Below are 27,709 nucleotides of genomic sequence, written 5' to 3' on the forward strand. Positions count from 1 at the left end.
GAAGATAATATGACCAAGTCACGACCCCGGGAAGTTGGATGTCCAACTAACCCCAACGGTGCCCATAAACTCTTGATGTTACATCTCCTCGGGTTAGGGTTTTGGTTGTTTAGGGTTTTTTCTTATTGTTCAATAATAAAAAGGCCCTTGAGCCTCATTGTAATGCAATTCAGAGGCATGTAGCCGCCACATCTCTTCTCATAAATAAGCTACCATCACCCGAGCTAGTTTATTTCCACTTCTCTTGGTAAGCATATTTCAGTGTTTTACATTAATGAAAGGAAGTATTATTTCTGCTACTTCTCTATATTTATGGTTATGTTTGTAATTTGTTGGTTTCTTATTTAAATCCGATCAATGGTATCAGAGCAGTCTACTCTTTCTCTGTTTTTCTTTGCATGTCCCCAACGAGGTCGGGGTATAAGGAGTTAGGGCTTGAACTGGTCGAACCTTTGCAAGACTAGCCTCACAAATCCCGATGGCCTCCCATGGTGGATGAAAAGAAAGACAAGGGGGCAGGAGATCCTATCAAAATATTGCTCGTGTAAAAAATCAGTGATGGGTTAACCCGATAATGCAATATAAATCAAAGAAAAATACTATAACCTACTTCTACTAACAATTTGCAGAAGCTTAAAGATCGAGCTGAACAATATAACCAGAAGAAGAAGAATCAATGGCACAATACACATGAAAATACTTTAGGGAAAGTCTCAGATAAAAACCCCACACTATTGTAATAGCATACATGGTGGAAATACATAGGAATTATACAAAGCCTTAGCTCTCACAGCTAGCCAGCTCTCAGTACAATCCTCACAGATGCTCACAGGCAATCTTGGCTTCTCTCCAGCGTTCCTCTCTTCCCTCCAAGCTCCTATTTCCTTGCGTTGTTCCTTGTGGATGATTAGCTTATTATCAAGTGGAAAAACAAGCCTTCAAAACTGCACAATCCACAAGGATGAATCCTTGACTGCATGCATGAGTTTTCTCCATGAGAAAACACATGCAACTGATAGTACATTGTCCTTGAACATTAACCTCAACTGGGTCTTTCTCATAATAGACATGCATGAGTTTTTGATGAGGGAATCTTCAGTTAATTGGAGTAGCACTAGTTGAGTGCATTAATGCATCAACTCACTGTTAACTCACTATTAATTCCTCAAATAGTTTGGAACTAATTTAACTGGACTTAACACAGTAAACTGATTTAACTAATTACGATTCAAATATAACTCAATCTTATCTCCTTAATTCAAGGGATAACTCTTGCATGACTTTAGAAAGACTTCTAACTTGAATTTATCCAACTAATTAATTTAAAATAAATTAATTAATTATTTCCAAGTAGCTGTTAAAACTAAATTCGATTTTAATTCACAATTTAATTCAAGGACAAATTAAATTGGAATATTCTTGTTGAAAATAGCAATAAGAAATGTTAAAAATAGCATTGCTATAGATAGCATTTCAGGATATATTCCAATTTTGATTTGTCCTTGAATCAAAATTGAGAATTCAAATTCAAATTTAATCTCACCAGCTATTTGAAAAATAATTAATTAATTCATCTTGAGTTAATTAGTTAGAGAAATTCAAACATGAAGTCTTTGTGAAGACATCCAACAATTATCCCTTTGATTGAGGAAGTTATCCCTTAATTAAGGAGATAAGGTTGAGTTGTATTTGAGTTGTAATTAGTTAGCTCAGTTTACTGAGTTAAGTCCAATTAAATTAGTTCCAAACAGTTTGAGGAACTAACTGTGAGTTCAGTCAGTTAATGCATGCATGCATGCAACTAGTGTTCTCCAGATAACTGAATATTCTCTCATAAATAACTCATGCATGTTAGTTCAGACAAAGACCCAGTTGAGATTAAAGGCAGGGACAATGTACTATCAGTTGCTAGAATATTCCTATGAGAATATCTCTTGCATGCAGAAGGAATTCATTCCTTGAGGATTGCGCAGTTACTACAGAGGTCAGAGCAGTGTGTGAGGTGAGAATCACACAGGTTACAGCTGGAGGACCCAGGAGAAACTGTGCAAGGAAATAGGAGGCTTGGAGGACAGAGGAGAAGGCATATGTGTTGTCTATTCTGTCTATGAGCAGTAGTGAGGGATTGTACTGAGAGCTGGATAGCTTGAGAGCTAAAGCTTTGTGTAATCCTGAGATATTTCCACTTGTATGATAATACAGATAGCGGGGTTTTTAGCTGAGGCTTTCCCCAAAGTATTCTTCTGTGTTTCATGTGTGATTGAATCTTCTTCTCTGTTATATGTGTTCTGTTTGATCTTGCTCAAAATCGATTAAGCTTCCGCAAGTTTGATTGTAGAAGTAGATTAAGTATTTTGCTTTAGTACATTGCATAATTAGTTTAATCTACAGTGAGAATTTTTACATGGTATCGGATCAAAGGTGATCAAAGCGAAGAACAGTATACAAAGAAGGGAGAAGTTCGAAGTTTAAAGTTCTTGATTGTAGGTACAAAATCGATTTCTTTTCACATCTCAAAGTTCACCAATGGCGTTCAATGGCTTGAGAGTCGAGTATGCCCTGGATTGCAGCTCGAATTACATAGCATGGAAGGATCGCATGGAAGCGGTATTAGAGGACAATGGTTTGAAGGACTTCATTGATCAGGAAGGCCCTAAGCCAGCAGCAGCTAATGCCCAAAAATTGGCAGAATGGAAGAAATGTGTGGTGAGAGCGAGGAGGATTCTTCTGGAGGGAGTTCGAGACCATATTGTCTCAAGTCTCCATGGGAAGGAAACTTCGTTTTCAATGTGGAAGACATTGAAGGACCTATATCAGAATAGCAGTGACCAGAGGAATCTGGCACTGAAGGACAAGCTTCAAAAAATCAAGTGTGAAAAGGGCGACATGATCTCTACATATTTGAACAAGCTCACCACCTGCAGAGATGATCTTGGAAGTGTAGGAATCATGACAGATGATGATGATATGGTGAGTCTTGCTCTCATCGATCTTCCTAAGAGCTGGCATAGCTACCAAGACTCAATGAATGGAAGAGAGAAACTGCCAGATTGGGAACGACTGTGGTCGGATCTGATGCAGGAGGAGATCAGGAGGAGAACCAGAGATGGTTCTTCATCTAAGCATGATGATGAAGAAAATCTAGCCTTAGCAAGTAAGATGCAGAAAGGGAAACGAAAGGCTTCCCATTCCAAATTGAGTTCTTCCCATGGTGGGAAGAAGATTGACAAATCTAAAATGAGATACTTTAATTGTCATGAGGTGAGCCATTATGCAACTAATTATCCATTGAAGAAATCCAAGAAGGGATCCTAGAAAGGATTAGATGGTGAGGCACTCACCTCATAGTTCGAATTGGATTTTACCCTCATCGCATGCATGGTTTCATCGATGGTGGGTTGTGCTTGGTACCTAGATAGTGGAGCCTCATTCCACATGACTGGCGATAAGAGTTTATTTAGTACCTTGGAGGAGAAACACCTCCAAATGCACATAGATATGAGTGATGATGGAAAGTATCGTGTTTCAGGTCAAGATATGGTTGTGTTTTAGAGGGAGCATGGAGCTCCTCTCACCCTGACTGATGTAAAGTATGTGCCTGGACTGAAGAAAAACTTGGTATTGGTCATGATGTTGGAAGACAAAGGCTATGATGTAGTCTTCAGTAAAGGAAAGGCGTTCTTGAGACACATAGCCACGGGTCAAACCAAGAGGATTGGGATTCGAGTGAAGAATCTCTACAAGCTGGAGGTAGATGACTATGCTGCATTGAGTTCCAAAGCAGAATTGGTGCAAAGCCAAGATATTGGCAAGTTATGGCATAGACAGTTGGGCCACTTGCATCATGGGGCCTTGAAGATAATGTAGTAGATTTCTACCGGACTTCCCAAAGGTAAACTTGAGCAAGTGGACACATGCAAAGGTTGTACCTTAGGTAAGTATGCAAAATCTTCCTTTCATGATCAAGACAGTCAAGCTGAAGCAATCTTGGAGCGAGTTCATACAGATGTGTGTGGACCATTCTCGACGGCTTCCACCGCTAAACAAAGGTATTTTGTGATTTTCATTGATGATTTTTCTCGTAAATGTTGGATATATTTCATGCAGAAGAAGGATCAAACCTTCTCAAGGTTTTGTGAGTTCAAAGCCATGGTTGAGAAAGAATTAGGAAAGAAGATCAGGGCCTTGCGAAGCGACAATGGTGGAGAGTATGTCTCTCAAAAGTTTAAGGACTTCTGTGCAGCAGAAGGAATTAAACGGAAGTTAACGGCACCTCATAACGCACAGCAGAATGGGGTGGTCGAGAGGAAGAACAAAACGATTATGGGGGCAGCTTGGGCGATGCTGCATGACCAAGGCCTACCACTTCATTTGTGGGCTGAGGCATGCAACACAACGGTTTACTTGCAGAATAGAAGCCCGCATCGCATACTTGGGATGAAGACACCAGAGGAAGCTTTCTCCTGGAAGAGACCAGATTTGGGTGACTTTAGGATCTTTGGCTCATCGGATTATTGCCATGTGACCAAGGATGCCCGGAAGAAGCTAGAGTCGACAGCAGAGTTGGGGATACTTGTGGGGTACACTAATACTCCCCACAACTATCGGGTGTATTTGCCTACCAGTCAGAGGACAGTGGTTCGCAGAGATCTTAAGTTCGATGAGCTGAAGGCCATGCGAGTTTCCCTTGAGAGGGAGCTCAAGTTGTAGGCAGAGGAGGAACTTTTGGTTCCTAAGGAGGAGGAGCCTCAGACTGATGCGGAGCAGCCACATGCAGAGGTTCCAGGAGTGGAGACATCCACTCATGCAGAGTCTTCCAGAGAGGGGTGGAAATGCACAAGGGAGGCTGATAGATTGTTGATGGATGCGAGAGAGAATGTGGGAGAGTCATCTTCTCATCACAGACAGAGGAGGTCACCTGAGCAGTACACTGGTTGGGGAATGTGTAGAGACTGAACCGTCTTCCTCTGAGGAAGCAGTGCAGCAACCAATTTGGGTTGATGTTATGGTGGAGGAGTATGACTCCATAGTTTAGAACAATGTTTGGGATGTGGTTCCAAGACCAAAGAACAAGTCAATTGTGAGTTCCCGAAGCAAGCTGCTGATGGTAGTGTGGAGAAACATAAGGCAAGATTTGTCGCCCGTGGTTTCTCATAGGTCGAGGGGATTGACTATGATGAGACTTTTGCTACTGTAGCAAGGTACTCATCTATCAAATTGATGTTGGCACTATCAACACAGATGATTTGGAAGATCCATCAGATGGATGTGAAGATTACATTCCTCAATGGCAAGATTGAGGAAGAGGTGTACATAGAGCATCCAGAAGGTTTTGAGACCTTCGATTGTGAGTCGCATGTGTGACGACTCAAGAGAGCTTTGTACAGGCTGAAGCAAGCACCTCGTGCTTGGTATACCAGGATTAACAACTACTTCACCGGGTTGGGCTTCACAAAGAGTGAAGCAGATGCGAACTTGTACCACATCATGGTGGAAGGTAAGCAGTTTATCATTGTTCTTTATGTTGATGATCTGATATTGACAGGTGTTGTTCAGTTGATCATGTCTTGCAAATAGGACCTTGCAAGAGAGTTCGAGATGAAAGACATGATGTCATGCACTACTTTCTAGGCATGGAAGTGTGGCAAAAGGATGGGGAAGTGTTTGTGTCTCAAGGCAAGTATGCCAATGAGATATTCAGGAGATTCCACATGGAGAAGTGCAAGCCCATGCAAACTCCTCTAGCAGGTAACTAGAGGAAGGAGGATGATACTTCAGGAGAAGTAGTAGAAGCTACTATGTATCGGCAGCTTTTGGGTTCACTGATGTACTTAGTGAACACACGACCAGATTTGTGCTACGCGGTGAACCAGTTGAGTCAAGCTATGGTTCAGCCTACCAATTTGTTTTGGAAGGCAGTGAAGCATGTTTTGAGATACCTCAGAGGCACATCTTAGTATGGATTTTGGTACAGACGGTCAGAGGGAGTGAAGCTACAGGGCTTCACAGATGCAAATTGGGCAGGGAGTCCATCAGATTGGAAGAGCACATCAGGAGGAATTTTCAACCTTGGTTTAGCTGCAGTTTCTTGGTATAGTAGGAAACAAAGGTCAATTTCACTCAGCTCAGCAGAGGCTGAATACATGGCTGCAAGTTAGGCAACATGTGAGGCCATTTGGATGCGGAAAATTCTAGTTGGTTTATTTGATCAGAGGATGGATCCAGCTGTGATCTATTGTGATAATCAAATTTGTATCAAACTCTCTAAGAATCCAGTATTTCATGATAGGTCCAAGCATATCGACATTTGGTATCATCATCTCAGAGACTGTGTGGCGAGGAGGATCATGTTGTTGTAGTATATTTTGATCGAGAAGCAAGATGCTGACATTTTGACTAAGGCATTGTCAAAGTGTAAATTCGAGTTCCACAGAGACAGGATCAGGGTGGCAGATAATCCCTTTCTTGTTGAGAGGGAGTGTTGAAAATAGCAACAAGAAATGCTAAAAATAGCATTGCTATAGATAGCATTTTAGGATATATTCCAATTTTGATTTATCCTTGAATCAAATTTGAGAATTAAAATTCGAATTTAGTCTCACCAGCTGTTTGAAAAATAATTAATTAATTCATCTTGAGTTAATTAGTTGGAGAAATTCAAACATGAAGTCTTTGTGAAGACATGCAACAGTTATCCCTTTGATTGAGGAAGTTATCGCTTAATTAAGGAGATAAGGTTGAGTTGTATTTGAGTTGTAATTAGTTAGCTCAGTTTACTGAGTTAAGTCCAGTTAAATTAGTTCCAAACAGTTTGAGGAACTAATTGTGAGTTCAGTCAGTTAATGCATGCAACTAGTGTTCTCTAGATAACTGAGTATTATCTCATAAATAACTCATAAATGTCAGTTCAGACAAAGACCCAGTTGAGATTAAAGGCAGGGACAGTGTACTATTAGTTGCTAGAATATTCCTATGAGAATATCTCTTGCATGCAGAAGGAATTCATTCCTTGAGGATTGTGCAGTTACTATAGAGGTCAGAGCGGCGTGTGAGGTGAGAAACACATAGGTTACAGTTGGAGGACCCAGGAGAAACTGCGAAAGGAAATAGGAGGCTTCGAGGACAGAGGAGAAGGCATATGTGTTTTCTATTCTGTCTATGAGCAGCAGTGAGGGATTGTACTGAGAGCGAGATAGCTTGAGAGCTAAAGCTTTGTGTAATCCTGAGATATTTCCACTTGTATGATAATACAGATAGCGGGGTTTTTAGCTGAGGCTTTCCCCAGAATATTTTTCTGTGTTTCATGTGTGATTGAATCTTCTTCTCTATTATATGTGTTATGTTTGATCTTGCTCAAATTTGATTAAGCTTCTGCAAGTTTAATTGTAGAAGTAGATTAAGTATTTTTCTTTAGTACATTGCATAATCAGTTTAATCTACAATGAGAATTTCTACACTTGTTGCCATATTTCAACACTCCCTCTCAAAAAGAAAGGGATTATCTACCACCCTGATCATGTCTCTATGGAACTTGAATTTACACTTTGACAATGCCTTTGTCAAAATGTCAGCATCTTGTTCCTCTGTCGAAATATACTGCAGCAATATAATCCTCTCAACCTGTGTAAAGCCACGGGCAACAAATCTTGCCTTATGCTTCTCCACACTACCATCAGCAGCTTGCTTTACCTTATAAAGCCAACGAGAATTCACAACTGACTTGTTCTCCGGTCTTGGAACCACGTTCCAAACACTATTACGAACTATGGAGTCATACTCCTCCACCATCGCATCAACCCAAATTGGCTGCTCCACTGCTTCCTCAAAGGAAGATGGCTCGATCTCTACACATTCCCCAGCAAGGGCCATGTATCCAGTGTACCTCTCAGGTGACCTCCTTTGTCTGCGCTGAGAAGATGGTGTTCCCACATTCTCTCTCACATCCTCCAACAATATGTTAGCTTCTCTTGTGTGCTTCCGTCCATCTCTAGAAGACTCTACTTGAGTGGATGTCTCCACTCCTAGAACCTCTGCATGCGGCTGCTCTGCATCAGTCTGGGGATCCTCTACCTTAGGAACCAACAGTTCCTCCACAACCTGTAGTTGGAGCTCCCTCTCAAGGGAAACTCGCATGGCCTTTTGCTCATCAAACTTGATATCTCTGCGAACCACTGTCCTCCGACTGGTACAAGTACACCTGATAGTTGTGATGTGTATCAGTGTACCCCACAAATATCCCCAACTCTGATGTCGGCTGAAGCTTCTTCCATATATCCTTTGTCACATGGCAATATACCGATGAGCTAAAGATCCTGAAGTGACCCACATCTAGTCTCTTACCAGAGAAAGCTTCTTCTAGTGTCTTCATCCCAAGTATGCGATGTGGGCTTCTATTCTACAAATAGACCGCTATGTTGCATGCCTCAGCGCACAAGTGAAGTGGTAGGCCTTGGTCATGCAACATTGCTCGTGCTACCCCTACAATAGTTATGTTCTTCCTCTCGGCCACCTCATTATGTTGTGGGTTATGAGGTGCCGTCAACTCTCGTTTAATTCCTTCCACTGCACAGAAGTCCTTAAACTCTTGATAGACATATTCTCCACTGTTGTCACTTCTCAAGGCCTTGATCTTCTTTCCTGACTCTTTCTCGACCAAAGCTTTGAACTCAAAAAACTTTGTTAAAGTTTGGTCCTTCTTCTGCATGAAATAAATCCAGCATTTACGAGAATAGTCATCAATGGAAATCACATAATACCTTTGCTTCGTTGTGGATGTCGTCGAGAATGGTCTACACAAATCAGTATGAACTCGCTCTAAGATAGCCTCTGCTCGACTGTCTCAATCATGAAATGAAGACTTGGTGTACTTTCCCAAGGTACAACCTTTGCATGTGTCAACTTGCTCAAGTTTACTTTTGGGGAGTCCTGTAGATATTTGCTGCATTATCTTCAAAGCCCCATGATGCAAATGGCCCAACTGCCTGTGCCACAACTCGCCAATGTCTTGGCTTTGCACCAATTCTGCTTTCATACTCAATGCTGCACAATCATCTACCTCTAGTTTATAGTGATTCTTCACCCGAATCCCTATCCTCTTGGTCTAACCCATAGTTATGTGTCTTAGGAATGCCTTTCCTTTACTGAAGACAATATCGTAGCCTTTGTCCTCCAACATCACGACCGATACTAAGTTCTTCTTCAGTCCAGGCACATACATCACATTTGTCAAGGTGAGAGGAACTCCATGCTCCCTCTGAAAAGCAACCGTGCCCACTCCTGAAACACTATACCTTCTGTCGTCACCCATCTCTATGTGCATCTTGAGGTCTTTCTCCTCCAAGGCACTAAATAAATTTTTATCACTGGTCATGTGGAATGAGGCTCCACTGTCAAGATACTAGACACAATCCATCATCGATGACACTATGCATGCGATAAGGGTAAAGTCCATTTCAAACTGAGAGTCTAATGCTTCACCTTCCGATCCTTCCGAGGATCCCGAGGATCGCCATATCATCATCGGAAGTAGTTATTCCCACACTGCCAAGCTCATCTCTGTAGGTGGTGAGCTTGTTCAGATATGTGGAAATAGTATCGCCCTTCTCCATATTGATTCTTCGAAGCTTATCCTTGAGCGCCAATTTCCTCTGGTCGCTACTGTTCTAGTAGAGGTCCTTCAATGTCTTCCACATTGAAAATGGAGTATCCTTTCCATGGAGACTTGAGACAATATGGTCTCGAACTCCCTCAAAGATGATCGGTCTCGCCTTCACCACACACTTCTTCCACTCAGCCAACTCTTGTGCATTAGTTGAAGTTGGCTTTGGGATTTCTTGATCAATGAATTCCTTCAAGCCATTGTCTTCTAATACAGCCTCCATTCTATATGTCCATGCTATGTAGTTCAAGCTACCTTCCAAGGCATACTCGAGTCTCAATCCATAGAATGCCATTGGCCAACCTTGACGTATGACATGAATTCGATTTGCACCTGCAACCCCGAACTTCAAACTTCGAATTCTCTTCTCAGTATACTGTTCACAGCTCTGATACCATGTACAAAATCTGTGATAGGTTAACCTGATAATGCAATATAAATCAAAGCAGAATACTATAACCTACTTCTACTATCAATTTGTGGAAGCTTAAAGATCGAGCTGAATAATATAACTAGAAGAAGAAGAATCAATGGCACAATACACATGAAAATACTTTGGGGAAAGTCTCAAATAAAAACCCCACATTATTGTATTATCATACATGGTGGAAATACATAGGAATTATACAAAGCCTTAGCTCTCACAGCTAGCCAGCTCTCAGTACAATCCTCACAGATGCTCACAGGAAATCTTGGCTTCTCTCCAGCCTTCCTCTCTGCCCTCCAAGCTCCTATTTCCTTGCGTTGTTCCTTGTGGATGATTAGCCTATTACCAAGTGGAAAAAAAAGCCTTCAAAACTGCGCAATCCTCAAGGATGAATCCTTGACTGCATGCATGAGTTTTCTCCATGAGAAAACACATGCAACTGATAGTACACTGTCCTTGAACATTAATCTCAACTGGGTCTTTCTCAGAATAGACATGCATGAGTTTTTGATGAGGGAATCTTCAGTTAACTGGAGTAGCACTAGTTGAGTGCATTAATGCATCAACTGATTGTTAACTCACTATTAGTTCCTCAAATAGTTTGGAACTAATTTAATTGGACTTAACTCAGTAAACTGAGTTAACTAATTACAACTCAAACATAACTCAATCTTATCTCCTTAATTTAAGGGATAACTCTTGCATGACTTCAGAAAGACTTCTAACTTTAATTTCTCCAACTAATTAATTTAAAATAAATTAATTAATTATTTCCAAGTAGCTGTTAAAACTAAATTCGATTTTAATTCACAATTTAATTCAATGACAAATTAAATTGGAATATTCTTGTTACCATATTTCAACAGCTCGAAGAGGTCCTTGAACGACAAAGGAAAACGATGATAGACAACTTTGCCCAGATCATTCAGCGGCTACCCAGGGGTGACACATCTACTTCCAGCATCTACTGTGGAAGTGCCACACCCTTTAAGGTACAAGTTAACTTTGACATTCCCATATTTGAGGGTCAGATAAATGTAGATGTTGTAGATAAATGGTTAAATCTGCTAGAAGGGTATTTTTATGTTCATGATTTTTCTGGGAGTGAAAAGATTACTTTCGCTCTTCTCAAAGTTTCCCCCCATGTCAAGGACTCGTGGGAAACCTACTGCGAGCAGAAGGATGAAAGTACGGCCTCATTGTTTTCAGTCGCACCCACTTGGAATTCATTTTGGGATGCCATTAAGGAGCAGTGCTACCCTGTCGAAAGCTATGAGGATAAATACATAAGTGGACCACGCTGTGGTAGGGATGGGACCAAGACGTGCGGGAGTTTACAAATATTTTTCATACCCTTCGCACAAAGTTGGGTATCAAGGATTCTGAGTAGCATTTGGCACTCAAATACTGTGACTGCCTACATAGGTACATATAGGATGAGATGGAGCTCCTGGACATCTCCTCGCTCAACACGACATACCGATACGTTGTTAAGATCGAGCAGAAGTTTAAACAGAAGAAGCGAGTATTTGGATCTGCGAATCCGAAGCAAGGGAAAGGTGCCTCCAAACCGCAAAACAATGGATAAAGCCAAGGCGGGGTGGCCCAAGATAATCCGCCAAAGCCGCAAGCAAAGAACAACATCGCGAAGCCGAAGAAGGACACGGGAAAGTGGTGTGAGTTCCATAAGAGCTCCACTCACAACACAAGTGAGTGTCGGGCCAAGCAATCATTGGTGGCTGAGCTAAAGGCTTCAGAATTAGATCCATGTTCAAACTCCGAGTCAAAACCTGACAAGGGGAATGACAAATGGAAGCAGATTATCGATGCAGAGCCAAACGCCACCATTGCCACCATGAAAATATAGAAGGAGGAACCCGAAGATCCAGAGGAGGAGGAGCGCCTCTTCCACTCCCAGATGTGGGTAAAGGGTTCCCCGCTACAGTTCATTTTCGATAGCGGGAGCCAAAAGAACCTCATTTCGGCAGAGATCGTGAAACAGCTAGGCTTACCGACCACAACACATCCCCAACCGTACACCATCGGGTGGCTTCACCAAGGACGGGATCTTCGCGTGAGCTAGCAGTGTCACCTTCCATACAACATCAAGCCCTTCACGAATGAGGTATTATGTGACGTTTCTGCCCTTGATGTTTGTGATGTATTATTAGGCCAACCATACTTGCTAAAGCGACATGTTGTGTATGATTCAAGCCCTCATGTTGTTATTATTACTTTTGGAAACAATTTGTACAGGATACTGGAGGTGGCACCGCCTACCGCCACCTCTTTAGTCATTGCAAAACAATGCAGTAAGCTCATTTCCAAAACTGGGAAATTTGTTTTCCTAGTGATACGCCTTTAGGGAAAGAAGAAGACGGTGGCCACGACCTCCAGATAGGGCCCCTCCACATGAAAACAACAAATGGACAAGGTCGTGGAGGAGTATAAGGACATCTTCACATCCCCCGCAAGGGTGCCTCTGCACTGTCAGGTTAAGCACTCCATCGATCTGACCCCAGGTGTGCCACTGCCCAATGGACCAATCTATCGGTGCTCCGTTTTGGAGAACGACGAAATCAAGAGAAAAATTCAGGAGCTGTTGTAGAAAGGTCACATCTGACCGAGTTCATCACCCTGTGGGAGGCTAATCGTGTTGGTACAAAAGAAGGATGGGTCTTGGAGACTTTGTATTAACTATCAGGCACTGAACAAGATCACTGTCCAGAATAGGTACCTAATCCCATGGATTGATGACCTTTTGGACCAACTGAATGGGGAAAAATATTTCATCTAGATCGACTTGAAGTCAGGATATCACCAAGTACCAATCAAACCCTCCAATGTGTGGAAGACTTCCTTGAAAGCCAAGGAGGATGGTTGGTTATGCCTTTCGGGTTGATGAATGCTCCTGCAACCTTCATGAGGCTGATGGATGAAATCTTGTGGCCATTCACCAACTCATTTGTAGTGGTATACTTGGATGACATCTTGATCTTCAGCCAGAGTTGGGAAGAGCACCTCCACCAGATCCGACAGGTTCTCCAAACACTGCGACAACACAAGCTACGTGCCAATTTGGAGAAATGCACTTTTGGCATGACCCAAGTTTAGTATCTGGGATACATTATTGATGAATGGGGGTTGCATGTGGATCCAACCAAGATCCAAGTCATTTGAGAGTGGCCATTTCCAACCACTCCGACAAAGCTCTGCAGCTTTCTGGGTCTTGCCAATTTCTACCGCAGGTTCGTGTTGGGATTCTCTCATATCACTTGGCCCTTGAGTCAAATCACCAAGGGAGGAGCGAAAGCAAAATTCTTTTGGTCTGAATCTCAACAAAAGGCATTCACAAAGTTGAAACATCAACTCTTCTCGGCACCAGTGCTCGCATTACCAGACTTGCAACAGCCATTTGAGATCGAGACAAATACCTCTGAATTTGCTATTGGGGCAGTCCTTACTCAACACAGGCATCTAGTGGCATATTCCATTGAGATACTTCCAGACACAGTCTAGAAGTATCCCACTTATGACAAAGAGATGTATTCCATTGTGCAGGCTTGCCGATAATGGAAGCATTACATTTTGGGGAAGGAAACAGTCATCCACACAGAACATCGGCCCCTACAGTTCATACAGATGCAAGGGAAGTTGTAGAATGATCGCCATTATAAGTGGTCCACATACCTGAACAATTCCATTTGAATATCAAGTATAAGAAGGGCAGCACTAATAATGTTTCAGATTGCCTCAGTCGACCACCGATCATGGCATTAACCACCATGCTCAACTCTTGTAGGCACGAGACTTCTGATTGGCCACTTCTCTACAAAAGCGACCCAGAATTCGGCCACACATACCAGACGCTCTTGGAGGGTCAGCATGTTCCATATTTTCACCTCCAGGATGCCCTGTTATGCCACCTGGGTCACCTTTGTGTTCCTTCAAGCGAGCATGCCAAGATGATTTGGGAAGTGCACTACAGTCGGGCTGTTGGGCATTTCGGGTCAAGAAAATGGTGGTGGTACTACAGAAGTATTTATATTGGCCGAATCTTCGACAGGATGTCAGGAAGTACATCAGATCCTGCATTGCCTGCGCCATTGCAAATTGACCATTAAGAAGCAAGGCCTCTATACTCCGTTTCCTACCCCTAGTCAACCTTAGAAATCCATCTCCACGAATTACATGTCGGGCCCTCCTTCTATTAAGCATGGAAACGACTATGTTTTTGTGGTCGTCGACAGATTCTCGAAGATGGCCATTATGGCGGCCTGCAAGAAGAATATTACAGTAGAAGCCATTGCTAAACTCTTCTTTGAATGAGTGTGGGTACACTTTAGGATCCCACAGTCTATCATCTTAGATCAAGACAGCAAGTTCCTCAGTACATTTTGGTCCAGTCTTTGGTCGATGCTGGACACCAAACTCATTAAGTCCACAACTTTCCATCTCCAAACCCATGGCCAAACAGAGGACGTCAACAAGATGATCGTAAAGATTCTGCACATGTACAACTCAAGGCATCCACACACATGGGATGAGAGCCTCCTCTATGTTCGGCACATCTATAATTGGGCTCTCCACAGCTTGAATGGCCACAACCCTTTTCAAGTGGGTTTGGGATTCTAGCCACTATGTCCCATTGATGTGGCCATGCCATTCGCAGCTACTCAGGCAGATTCAGCTCATGTCCAATCCGAAACCGATAAGGCAAACAACTTCATTGAGAACATCCAACATATTCGCCAGCAGGTCTACGACATTCTGGAGAAATCAAATGCCAAGTACAAGCAGTGACATGATCAACATCGGGTGCCACACAAGTTTCAGGCAGGCGACAAAGTCTGTTTTCAGCTGCAAAAGGAACGCCTTACCGAAGCCTATTGGAAACTCAGACCACTCTGATATGTTCCTTACACCATTACCAACGTTGTGGGGGACAATGCATTTGAGCTCAACATTCTCCCATTCCTTGGCCTACACCTAGTGTTCAATGTGGACCGCCTTCGACCATACTTTCTACCATTACTAGACACATCCAACATTGTAGAACAACTCACACCAGCAGAGTTAAATCCAGATTGCATGGAACAAGTTGCCACTGATCGAATCATGGACATGCAGATCAAGCAGACTCGCCAGCAAAAGATCCAACTGTATCGAGTTGTCAAAACAGGCCAACTCCTTCACCAGGGCAAGTGGCTCACTACGGACCAAGTTTAGCAGAAGTTTCCTCATCTCATGGAGGAACTCAACGCAATGGGGGCCATTGCTTCCTAAGGGGGGAGGAATGATCTAGGTGGATATTGGTGGCCACCCACCAATTCCACTTGGACCCCCACCATTGTTTCTTTCATTTTTTCAGTTTCCTTAATTGTAGCACAGTTTACTATTTTTAGCAGTTTTTCGGGTCCTAAACTTCCGAAGTCATTTTGAGGCCCTAAACGATGGCTTTTTGGAAATCTACCGCTAGTAATTTTTCAATAAAATTTTATTTTTTCTTGTAATCCTTGGAGATATCTTTCCAACGGGGTATCATGCGCATCAAGCGGAGATAATATGACCAAGTCACGACCCTGGGAAGTTGGTTGTCCAACTAACCCCAACGGGGCCCATAAACTCTTGGTGTTATATCTCCTCGAGTTAGGGTTTTGGTTATTTAGGGTTTGCTCTTATTTTTCACTAATGAAAAGGCCCTTGAGCCTCATTGTAATGCAGTTCAGAGGCATGTAGCCGCCACATCTCTTCTCAAAGATAAGCTACCATCGCTCGAGCTAGTTTATTTCCACTTCTGTTTGTAAGCATATTTCAATATTTTACATTAATGAAATGAAGTATTATTTCTGCTGCATCTCTGTATTTATGGTTATGTCTGTAATTTGTTGTGTTCCTGTTTAAATCTGGATCACTAAATTGGTTGCTTAACATGAAGCAAAATTGGAGGTTAATTAAGAAGCAAATCCCAACACTAAAAAGAAGCAAACCTTGGACCTAAAAAAGAAGCAAACTCAAATGCTAAATAGGAAGAAAACCTTCCAACTAAAAGGAAGAAAACCATGAGACTAACAAGGAAGCAATTCTAGAAGCAACAATGGAAGTCAAACTAGAAGCACACCAGAAGAAATCTTGGAAGCTGAACTTGGTGTTACCTAAGAAGCAAAAAACGAAGCAATGTAGGTAGCAAACAAAAAAGTAATAGTGGAAGCAATATTAGTAGCCAAACTTGATTTTACCTGAGAATCAAAAATAGAAGCAATTCAGGTAGCAAACAAAGAAGTAATAATGGAAGCAATATTAGAAGCCTAACTTGGTGTTCTCTAAAAAGAAAACGAAGAAGTCATTCAGGTATCAAACCAATAAGTAATAATGGAAGCAATACTAGCAGCCAAACTTGGCATTAACTAAGAAGCAAAATGAGAAGCAATTCAAGTAGCAAACAAAGAAGTAATAATGGAAGTAATATCGGAAGCCAAACTCGGTGTTCCCTAAAATCAAACAAAGAAGCCATTCAGGTAGCAAACCAAAAAGTGATAGTGGAAGCAATATTAAAAGCAAAAAAGGACACTATAATGGAAGCAAAGATAGTTGCAACAAGCGATGCCATATTAGAATCAAAACTCAACGCAAGAAAAGATGTTATAATGGAATCATAACTTGGTGTTAATTAGGAAGCCAAAAAAGAAGCTATTTTTGATGTTGTACTAGAAGAAAAACAAGAAACACAATTGGGAGCAAAACTAAAAGTACAAATTGATGAAACAATGGAAGCAAGAATGAAAGAAACCGTTCTTGGCACTATTCCCAACGCTATTCCTCGTGCTATTCCTAGTGATATTCCTGGTGTTATTTTTGGTGCCCAAGTGAAGGTGTGTGAAGATGCCAAGTTGTGCTAGGTTTTGCGATGCCAATTGAAGCCAACTTGTTGGCTCAAAAACACTGAATTTCAACATTATTTCCGGCAATAATGGCCTTTTTTGTTATAGTTGAAGCATGCAACTAATGGCAACATAAAGAAGTAAAAACCTCAGTATATAGGCAAAGGATTCTCCTTAAAAGGGGGAGTTGAATATGAAGAGACTTTTGCTCGAATTATTAGGTATACTTCTATGTCAATACAACCTTCCATAAATTCTATTTTTGAATTGATAATTTTTTTTACATAAATTAAACGAGAGGACTTGAGAAGTATCATCATGAAACCCATGTATGCAAATTAAATAAATCTATTTATGGGCTTAAGCAAGAACCTTGTGATTGGTATTTTGGTATTGATGAGTACCTATTAGGAATGGGCTTCACCAAAACCACTGTAGATCATAACTTTATTATTTATTTGATAGATCGTATATACTTGGTCTTCTCATATATATATCAAGGAGTTTAGAGAAGTTTATTGCAAGGTGCATGGTTGCATTTGAATAAGATTTTGACATTAAGGATAGTCCATTGATGTACTCTTGATGTAGGACAAGTACCCCATAGAAATCCTTCATAGGGGAGAAACCAGATGTTTCTCATTTTAGGGTGCTTGGGAGTCAAGTTTATATTCATGTTTTAGAGGAGAAGAGGATGAAGCTTGAAGTCTCTAATTTGAAGGTTGTCCTAGTCAACAGGGTTACAAGATATATGTTCCATCCCAAAGGAAGATGGGAGTGTGCCAAGATGTGAAGGTAGATGAGGATGCATGGTCTTCTAGGTCCCAGGAGCACCTAGTTTTGATTGAGGTGGAGAGAATACTTGTTGCCTGAAGAGTTGATCCATAGGTTTTGAGGAGTTCAAGTTTAGGTCAAACAAATTGTAGTACGAGGACAAAGACAACTTTACTACCCAATACAACCAGGAGTTTAGGGTGGCATACACCGACATTACAAGAGGTAGTGAAGCAATCTAGTGCTCCAATGAATTATTTTTTAGTAAGACACCCTCCTAAGAAATTTCCCAGCTATGTTGGTTTGATGCATTTTATAATAGATGTAGAGCCCTTTAGTTATGAGGATGTAGCAAGTGAGTAGGGATGGTAGGATGCCATGGTGGATGAGTATGACTCCATCGTAAAGAATGACGTGTGAGATATTGTTCATAGACCAGAAGGGAAATTGGTGGTTGATTCTAGGTCATTGTACAAAGTGAAGCATGAAACTAATGGCAACATAAAGAAGAATAAACCTTAGTATTTAGGCAAGGGATTCTCCAAAAGAGGGGGAGTTGAATATGAAGAGACTTTTGCCCCAATTATTAGGTATACTTCTATCAAGGCCATTGTGTCTCTAACATTTATTTTGGTTGGAAATTATATTAGATGGATGTTAAGACAACCTTCTATAAATTATATTTTCGAATTAATAAAAAGTTTGGCATAAATCAGATGAGAGGGTTTGAGGTGTATGACCTTGAAACCCATGTATGCAAATTAAATAAATCTGTTTATGAGCTTAAGAAAGCACCTTGTGCCTGGTACTCTAGTGTTGATGAGTACCTATTAGGTATGGGTTTCACCAAAAATATTGTAGATCATAATTTATTTATTTGATAGATTGAATATACTTGTTCATATATATATATATCTAACTCTTATGCCAATGCAACCATGCACCTTGCAATATATATATATAACGAGTTTAGAGAATTTTATTGCAAGGTGCATGGTTACATTGGCATAAGAGTTTGACATTAAGGACACTGCATTGATGCACTCTTGGGTTTAGAGATGTGGCAGGGTACAATTGAAACCTTCCTTGTGTGGGGAAATACACAATTGAGATCTTGCAAATGTTCGACATGATGGATTGTAAACCCATGACGACTCTTGTGATGTTGAAAGTAAGGTTGTATGATAACCTTGATTTAGATTTGGTAGATCCTTCATTATATACACAATGAATTAGATCCTTGATATATCTAGTTAACACCAAACCCGATATAGCTTTTGTAATTAACAACTTGAGCCAATACATGATTGCACTAAGGAGCATTCACTATACAAATACAAAACAAGTGCTCCAAAAGTTCAAGGGCATGGTACATTATGGTCTGCGATATGTAAGAGATGGTGAGTTGTTGTTGCATGGATTTATTGTTATGACTAGGTAGAAGATGCAAGTGATAGGAAGAGTACTTTTTATGTTGCTTCAATTTAGGTTCAAGAGTGATTTCCTAGTTCAATGAGAAGTAGGCTTCAGTGGCAATGAGTTCAACAGAGGCTAAGTACATGGCAACAAGCACCACTAGTTGTGAAGCCATCTAGCTTCGAATTATAGAGTTGGTGGTTGATTCGTTGGAGCCAACAATGATTGATTGTGATGATTTTGGTTGTATCAAACTCTGTGAGAATCCAATATTCCACTACCACTCTAAGCACATTGAATTTAGATAGCATTTTCTTAAGGACGAGATCTAGAAAAAGGTAGTCTCTCTAGAGTAATTTAGATGTCAAAAGGTTGATAATATCTTTAATAATCACTTAGAAAAGTAGAAGTTTGAAATGTTCAATGAAAGACTTGGATGCTTGGACAAAACCTTTATTAGTAAGAGGGAATGTTGGCAAGTGTGTGTCTAATAGTCTTTGATAGCACTAAAGCACTTGTGGTAGATCTAGGTTCTTTGCGTTAGAATAGCATGAGACGCTCAACAAATCCATACAACACGATTTTATAGGTTCTATGGTGGTTTGTACATAAGCACATGTGGTGAAGAAGACGCATGTTTTATGGTGGTTTATAGACAAGCAGACAATAGTGAAGAAGACCAGAGGGTGCATCATTATTGATGTAGACTTCCATCATCGAGGGCACATGGATGCACGAGCAATAGATAGAATATGATCATTTTATTCTTCAATTCCAACTTTGATCAAGCATTGTTTTATGTTTAGATAGAGAAATTAGATTTTATTTATGGTAGTTATTAATTAAGTAGGGTCTAGATCCCAAGGAAGTCTCACTTATTTTCTTGAAGCACACTCTTTTCACATGCAAATCCAAGATCTAAGTGTTAGATTTATTTTTGTTGAACCTAAGTATGCCCTTCTTAGTTCTATAAGAGAAAGTTTAGGGCATGTATCTCTTATCAAGTTTCTAATTTAGCAATAAGCAATTCGTCACTTTCTTATACAATTTTTCAGTAGAAGCGATGAAAAGCAACAACAGGTTTTGATCTAGTCATTTATTGAGATTTCATTGTATATTTTCTATGGTATGTGTTTATAAATTTTAACATTGGTTTCGAGTGGCTTTTAATTTTCTGCCTTTTAGTTTTCTATAGGGACCCTTTCAGTGCAAGATTTGTTTACCATGGTTTAGACAATTTAACAGTGTCTAGAATACTTTCCTAGGTTTGCATCTCTTTAACAATCGAAAACCCTTTGAGTACTTATGGATTCATCTATTTGGTAAAGTGAAATTGATTTCAATCAAACAAATGTGAGAGATCTTGTAAACATTCACTTAAATATTTTCCTTACCACTTGATTAAAGGGTGGTTATGGAGTGAGGCCTACAATGTTGTGGAATGATGGGAATCCTTTTGATTATGAAGAGGGGCTTTCAACATTGTGGGATGTGAATCTTGAAGATGCAGACTTGGATGTCCTTAACTCTAGATGGATGACCTCACTTTGGCCTCTTCCAATGATCCCTTTCATGAGACATCCCTGCATGGGTAGGGTAAGTCATGAGAAGTTATTTTGCTTCTGTTGTCAATGAATGACAAGATACCACTATTTCTTTTGACCATGGTGCTCCTTATGATCAGTGAAGCAACAGTACAATGGAGGGTGGTGACTAAGAGCAGTAAGATGATACTCTACTCGACTTTCATTTCTCTGATCTTGAACTCTTAGAACTCTCAAAATAAGATAACCTTTTTATAATTTTGCCATTTAAGGTTTCAATATATTAAAATTTATATATGACATATAGAATGTGAATCTGCGCTGCAAACTTATGATGTACTTTCTTATTCATATTCATCATGGATTTTTTATTAATAGTCTGACTTCAGCATTTTGTAAAAAAAATTGAATTATGTTTACCACATAAAAAAAATTCTAATTTTCTTAAAGTAAATCTATGAATTGACAGTTTTGAAATTCATTTTTTTAAAATCATTCAATGCCATACAGAATAATGTCTATTGAAAAATAAAATTGGCATGTTAATTTCTAGAATCTATTATTCTAAATTTTCTAATTTATTTTCCTAAGATTTTTCTGCTTTTTTTTAAGCAGAAAATATAGTTATATAAAAAGTTGTGACACCCCATATTCCTGAATTCTGGACAGCTGCCCTGCTGGAGCCGAGCCTTCTGCCAATTCCAATAGGTACTCATGGCGCATGTAATCTCGATTATTAAAAGAAAGGAAAAATGGGAGGATATAAAACTTAAAAAGCAGTAAGGCAAAGATTGAGAGTCCTAAAGACTATCATTAAAGATACTTTATAGCAAACTTCTCTGGGAAAAAGAAAGGCTAGAGGTAGATGTCTTCTCAGAATGTGGATCTATATCTGCAATTTGAATTCCAGTTTGAATAGAATTCAAAATCATTTATATTCTTTTTCTTTCAATTTATCCTATTCAGTTCTACGTAAAACCATAAACCAAATCTAGAAATTTGTTCATCGTTGTCATGCCCTTGTGTTTTCAGTCTATCTGAAATTTGAATTCCAGTTTGAATAGTATTCTTTTCTTTCAATTTATCCTAGTCAGTTCTACATAAAACCATAAACCAAATCTAGAAATTTGTTCATCATTGTCATGCCCTTGTGTTTTCAGTCTATCTGAAATTTGAAATTTGAATTCGAGTTTGAATAGAATTCAAAATCATTTATATTCTTTTCTTTCAATTTATCCTATTCAGTTCTACATAAAACCATAAATCAAATCTAGGAATTTGTTCATCGTTGTCATGCCCTTGTGTTTTCAGTCTTCCAACAACAATTTCCAGATACATCATACAAATGTAATCAACAACCTAACTGACTTGGCACACTTAACGACTATCCTAACTAAATCACCTACAACTGCTTGATTGTTTAAATTTGGCACTGAGCTGCTTCTAGCCAATCATGTATTAGTCCACACGTCAGATCGAACATGTTCTCTTTTAGTCTTTTAGGCAGAAAAATGACCGCTGGAAATTTGAAGTGCAAAATAAAAAATAAAAATAGCAGTAACCCTTTTCTCACATCAAAAGGGGATAAAAATTGAAACCTAAACGTTACTTCTCAACCAAATAATCTCCCAATTTTGCATTTCCTTTTAATTTTCCCTTTCTGAACAATAAGTAAAATACTGTGAAAACCAACTATTCAGTAGTACTCACTCAAAATGCATAATCAAAACATAAAAATCAACTGCGGTATTTGAACTTAAACTTCTTCAAATCTGCAAGTTTTTGAATCCAAATTCTGGAGCCCACAATTCAAATGTAATTTACAGTGCAACTGAAAGACTCAATTCTGGTAAAGTATGACTTAGTCAACTTTAATAGAACGAAAATTAGTTTGGAAAGCATACCATAATAGAATATTAGAATATTTTAACCAATGTTAGATATTTATAAAAAAATACTTCTAGATAATATAAAATGAGATAATTATATTAATGTCGAACAAATGACCACAAAGGTAGGTCAATCTGACTGCTGGTATGATGATGTCAATACCAAGCTGGAGTAATAAGGAGAGTCCTGGAACAAGACATAAAGTAGAAACATGAACCATGTGTTAAAGCATGAGAAAACCCTCAGATTCAAGTGCCGCGTGCTGCAACGGGAGGGAGATATGCAAAGGGAAATGATCTAGGGACCGGGTCATGATCCAGTACGTCTACTTCCCCTAACATCTGAGGCTGAATGAAGAAAACTCAAGATAAGATGATGCCTGAAGAAGAGTCATGATCCAGTACGTCTACTTCCCCTCACATCTGAGGCTGAATGAAGAAAACTCAAGATAGGATGATGCCTGAAGAAGAGTTAGCGGAAGGTATGGACCGTATCCTGTGTTGTCTACTTCCCCTAACATCTGAGGCTGAATGAAGAAAACTCAAGATAGGATGATGCCTGAAGAAGAATTAGCGGAAGGTATGGACCGTATCCTGTGTTGTCTGTGTTGTCTGGACATTATAACTCGCTGTCGGTGCCTGGGCGATCTGATCTGCCTGCTGATAAGGGATCTAGTCTGCTGATGTCTCTGAGGTCTCTGGGGAAGGAGAATGGTCCCTCTGGTATGCATTGATTTGGAGCTAGAAGTAATGCTGTCATCAGCCTATCTCTTAGTGCCCCTAACGGATGGGAGAACAAGCTGGAATTTGGTCTTACATAGTTGGTGAGTAACCCTCTTCTTCCACTTGCATCCATGATGCTTATACCTCTTATATCCATGATGCTTCTATCTCGAAATTTTCTGTCCCAAACTGGTTGTCAAAGTGGTATAGCATTTCTCTACAGAAAACGGATGAAGGAAAATGTCCCTCTTGCACTCCTTTTATAGCTGAGGTCAATAAATCATAGTTATCAATATGAGCATGCAGCAGCCTGACCTTCATGTGCATTATGATTCTAGTTTACCCACGGACTTCATCCAATGGTTTACCATCAAGGATAATATACATCCCCTCTCCCATAACCGAATCATCTCCAAATGAGTTTTAATAAAATGGGGAAAAGCATCAAACTTAATGTATTGTTTTTTAACAAAGCAAGCTTATGTTTGTTCACTTTTGTCAGCATCACCAGTAATCCCCAAGAGGAAAAAAACCATCATTTGATTGGTAGAAATGGTTTCTATCGCGTACAGTGACTTCCTTCCCACCAATCTCCAAACTCCGGCAGTGTGGCAATCACTGCAGACACAAGCTTTTTGTTGCTCCAATATGGTCCTGAATATAGCGCTCGCATGCCATAAAGCATATGTCCCTTCACCTCCAACTAGACATTATAAACCACAAGGTTTGTGTTGGTAGTATATCTCTCTTCCTATATCCGAGGAGCCAAGGACTCCAACATTACATAATCATTTTCAGTTTTGGTATGTGATTTGCTACCCATGAGGAATGCATACACTCTGCTATTTTGCTCAATCATACTGCAGCCAGGGGCCTTTTCCAATCCCATCTCCCTCATTATTTCTCTCACATTTGCAACATCATCCCATCTGCCAGCAACAGCATAGATGTTTGAGAGCTGCACATATCGCCCAGGATTTCTGTGGTCTAAGTTTAAAATGTGTTCTGTTGCATGTTCTCCTAGTTTGATATCCCCATGAATTATGCAGGCACTCAGCAGAGCACCCCATACACCCGCATCTGGTTTTAAAGGCATGTTTTCAATTAAATCCCGTGCTTCATCCAGCTGCCCTGCGCGGCCTATAATGTCAACCAAACATGCATAGTGTTCAACTCGAGGTTTGATGCGAAAATCTCGAACCATGCTATCAAAACATCGCCGGCCTTCGTCTACCAAACCTGAATGACTGCACGCAGACAAGATGCAGATAAACGTGACATCATCAGGTGCAATTCCTATCTGTTTCATCTGTGCAAAGATAGCGAGAGCAGCCTGTCCGTCTCCATGCATTCCATATGCAGCAATCATTGCACTCCATGAGACCACATTTCTCTTAGACATTTCCTCAAACAATTGGCGTGCAAACTCTACATTCCCACTTTTGCCATACATATCAATGAGAGAATTCCCAACAGACACCTCTGAAAGGAGCCCACTCCGAATTACAAATCCATGGACCGATTTTCCCTGTTGCAGAGCTGTTAAATGAGCACATGCGGGGAGCAGGGCTTTCACTGTAATAGCGTCTGGCACCATTTCTGTCAATTGCATTTCGTTAAAGAGTCCCAAGGCTTCGTGGGCTTGTCCATTCTGAGCATACGCTCCAATCATTGCATTCCATGAGACCAAATCTCGTTCAGGAATTTTGTCAAACAGTTTTCGTGCAACCTCCAAACTACCACATTTGCCATACATGTCCACAAGGGCATTTGCCACAAAAACATCCAACTCAAACCCATTTATGATTACATGACTATGAATCTGTTTTCCCTCTTGCAGAGATGATATGGCGGCACACGCCTTGAACACAAAGGGAAAAGTGAAATTATTGGGTAGCGTACCTGTTCTTTGCATTTGGCAATAAAATGCCAGCGCCTCCTCGAACAATCCGTTCAGGCCACATCCTCTTATCATCACATTCCATAAAAATACATTCCGTTTGTTTATTTTATCAAAAAGAAGGCGTGCGTTACCCATACTGCCAAACGAGGCGTACATGCTCACAATTTTGTTGAGTAAAAAGGAGTCATCGTTATATCCCGTGGTGAATATGCGGGCATGGATTTGCTTTAGCGTTTTGATATCTGTACACGCTTGCAGTATCTGCTTCAATGATATCATTTCGTAATTGCCTGCAAAACATGCGATTAGGATGGCGATGGCCAAGGCCTTCGAGTTTTGCGTAATTTCAGGCCAGCTATAAACCTGAACGAATCCAAAACATGTCGAGTGTTGAGGTTGAGTGGTTTTTCAATGCCCGAATATGAGAAAACCATGTTCAGGACAGAAAAGAGAAGGGAGTCCATAGTCATGGTCTTGTAAGGTAAACGAAGGTTGCTCCCTGTTGGGGAGATGATTCAGTTGTTCAATACATTGAAGACTACTGGTAATTATGGGATGGTTTAATTTAACAGAGTTAGAAGAGCAAATAGAAAGGCTTTGCCCAAGGGCACAATTATGATCACATGTTCTGGTATTATTTCTGAGTGTACTTGTTTCTGAACGTAGCCATGAATTTGGGGATAAATTTTGAAGTCGACACCTCTTTCCCGGGGTTCTAAACTCTTGATTTCTATCTCGCTGCATCACGCCGTGTTTTACAGGTTGTCTGTCGGGGTCTGAAACTCTTGTTCTGTCGGGGTTTGAAACTCTTGATTTCTGTCCCGTGGCATTACAATGCGTTTTGAAGTTTTCATAACATCAAAACCCCGGGATTTCTAAGGTGTCATTGAAGTTTCATAACATCAAAACCCCAGTATTCTATGGTGTTACGGTACGTTTGGGCATTGATGAGAGACATGAGCAGGGTTCGATTTTGTTTTTTAAAGTTATACAAAAAAAAATTAATGTTATTTTGGGTTTTTATGTTTTTCGTGAAAAAAATGTTATGTTTAAAATTTTAATTTTCGAAAGTAATTTTCTTATAATAAATTAACTTTTCACTAATAAAAGTTTGATAAAAAAATATTTTTTAATAATATAATTATGTTAAAAAATTTCACATGTTAATAGTGAGTCAAAAACACAATGATCATAAATACACAAATGATTTATTAAATTTTGAATTTTGGTTTGAAATTGGAAGATAATAAAATTGGAAACGAAACTCAACTATATATTAAGAATTGTATCAATAAATGATGTACATAATGTACATATAAATACAACAAAAAAATCGTTGATTCAGTTTTTGGGTTTTCTTGAACTCTAACAACTAATTACCATAATACACACTAACCCAAATCATAACCCAAGGATTAGGTGTTTAACATTCCCACCTTAATCCGAAGGGATGTATCAAAGTCCAAGAATGAGAGCTAAAAGTGTAAAAATGCATCTTAGCTAAAAGCTTAATGTCTCTCAGAAATGGTTTCCAAAGGATGACCACAAACCAAGGATGATGGTTTTTAAGAGCAAACCACAAACAGTGCCCAAATATGGGATAATGCAAAGTCTCAATCAATGATGGTTTAAGGATGGCCATCAACTCTGGAACTATCATAACAGATCCTCAAACCAACTCTCGAACTGTCATAATAGTTCCCCAAACCAACTTAGCATGCCAAAAACATGCAATCATGCTCATTCCCATATAGCATAAATCAAAATAATCTGTCTAAAACTCTGAATCTGATTTCTAAACTCGGACTCTAGGTTGAAGCAGTACAACTCTAGCTGACACAAGCTCGCTTAACAAATCTTCAAACCTATAGCAGACCATATCAATTCCATCAATTCCCCCCTTGTCGAATACAGGGTGAGAAGATGAAGTACTCTTCATTACAATTGTAATATTCCCTTTTCTTGATATGGTTAAAGTGGACGTAATCTCCCATGGTATTTTTCCATGGTATGAGCCAAACATATTTGCCTTAGGTTTTTTAGGGAAAATAATAAAATACAGTTTCTAGAGAGTCCATCAAACCTATAAAATGGGATAGGAGCCTGACAGTGGGATCATCCTAAGTAGTCTATCTTATTGTGTTTGTTGAGAACTTAGCATGGTCAGTTCCACTTTGATCTCGGGACAAAAATCCTGCGGTGACTTTGTCTGGTGGATCCATTCAAGGTCCATGATTGTGCTTCAATGTTTTAGTGTAGTCTTGTTGAGCAGCCGTACATGCCATCTAGCAAGGGGATTTCATGGTTGATCATTTTGGCATGTATCACTTTCAAATAATAATATAAATAAGGGTTGCATTTTTTTTGTTTTATCCCTTGTGTTTTGTGTTTCGCCTCTTAGCATTTCAATTAAAACACTGAAATGTTCCAAATCTATTGATTAATTAGTTGTTTGGGATCTTATAGTGGCATCAGAGTTGTGCATCCTACCAGC

The 27,709-nt window shown here is 39.9% G+C and overlaps 1 pseudogene; it reads right to left on the reverse strand.

Annotated features, from left to right (window-relative positions):
* LOC149149657 (pentatricopeptide repeat-containing protein At1g31920-like) overlaps positions 1-26,149 on the reverse strand; it is a 33,423-nt pseudogene extending 7,274 nt beyond the window's left edge.
* Between the last annotated feature and the right edge of the window lie 1,560 nt (positions 26,150-27,709).

Source organism: Pinus tabuliformis, chromosome 9, assembly GCF_031772625.1.
Source record: "Pinus tabuliformis cultivar Carrire ecotype Pingquan chromosome 9, CPIR1, whole genome shotgun sequence".
NCBI lineage: Eukaryota > Viridiplantae > Streptophyta > Pinopsida > Pinales > Pinaceae > Pinus > Pinus tabuliformis.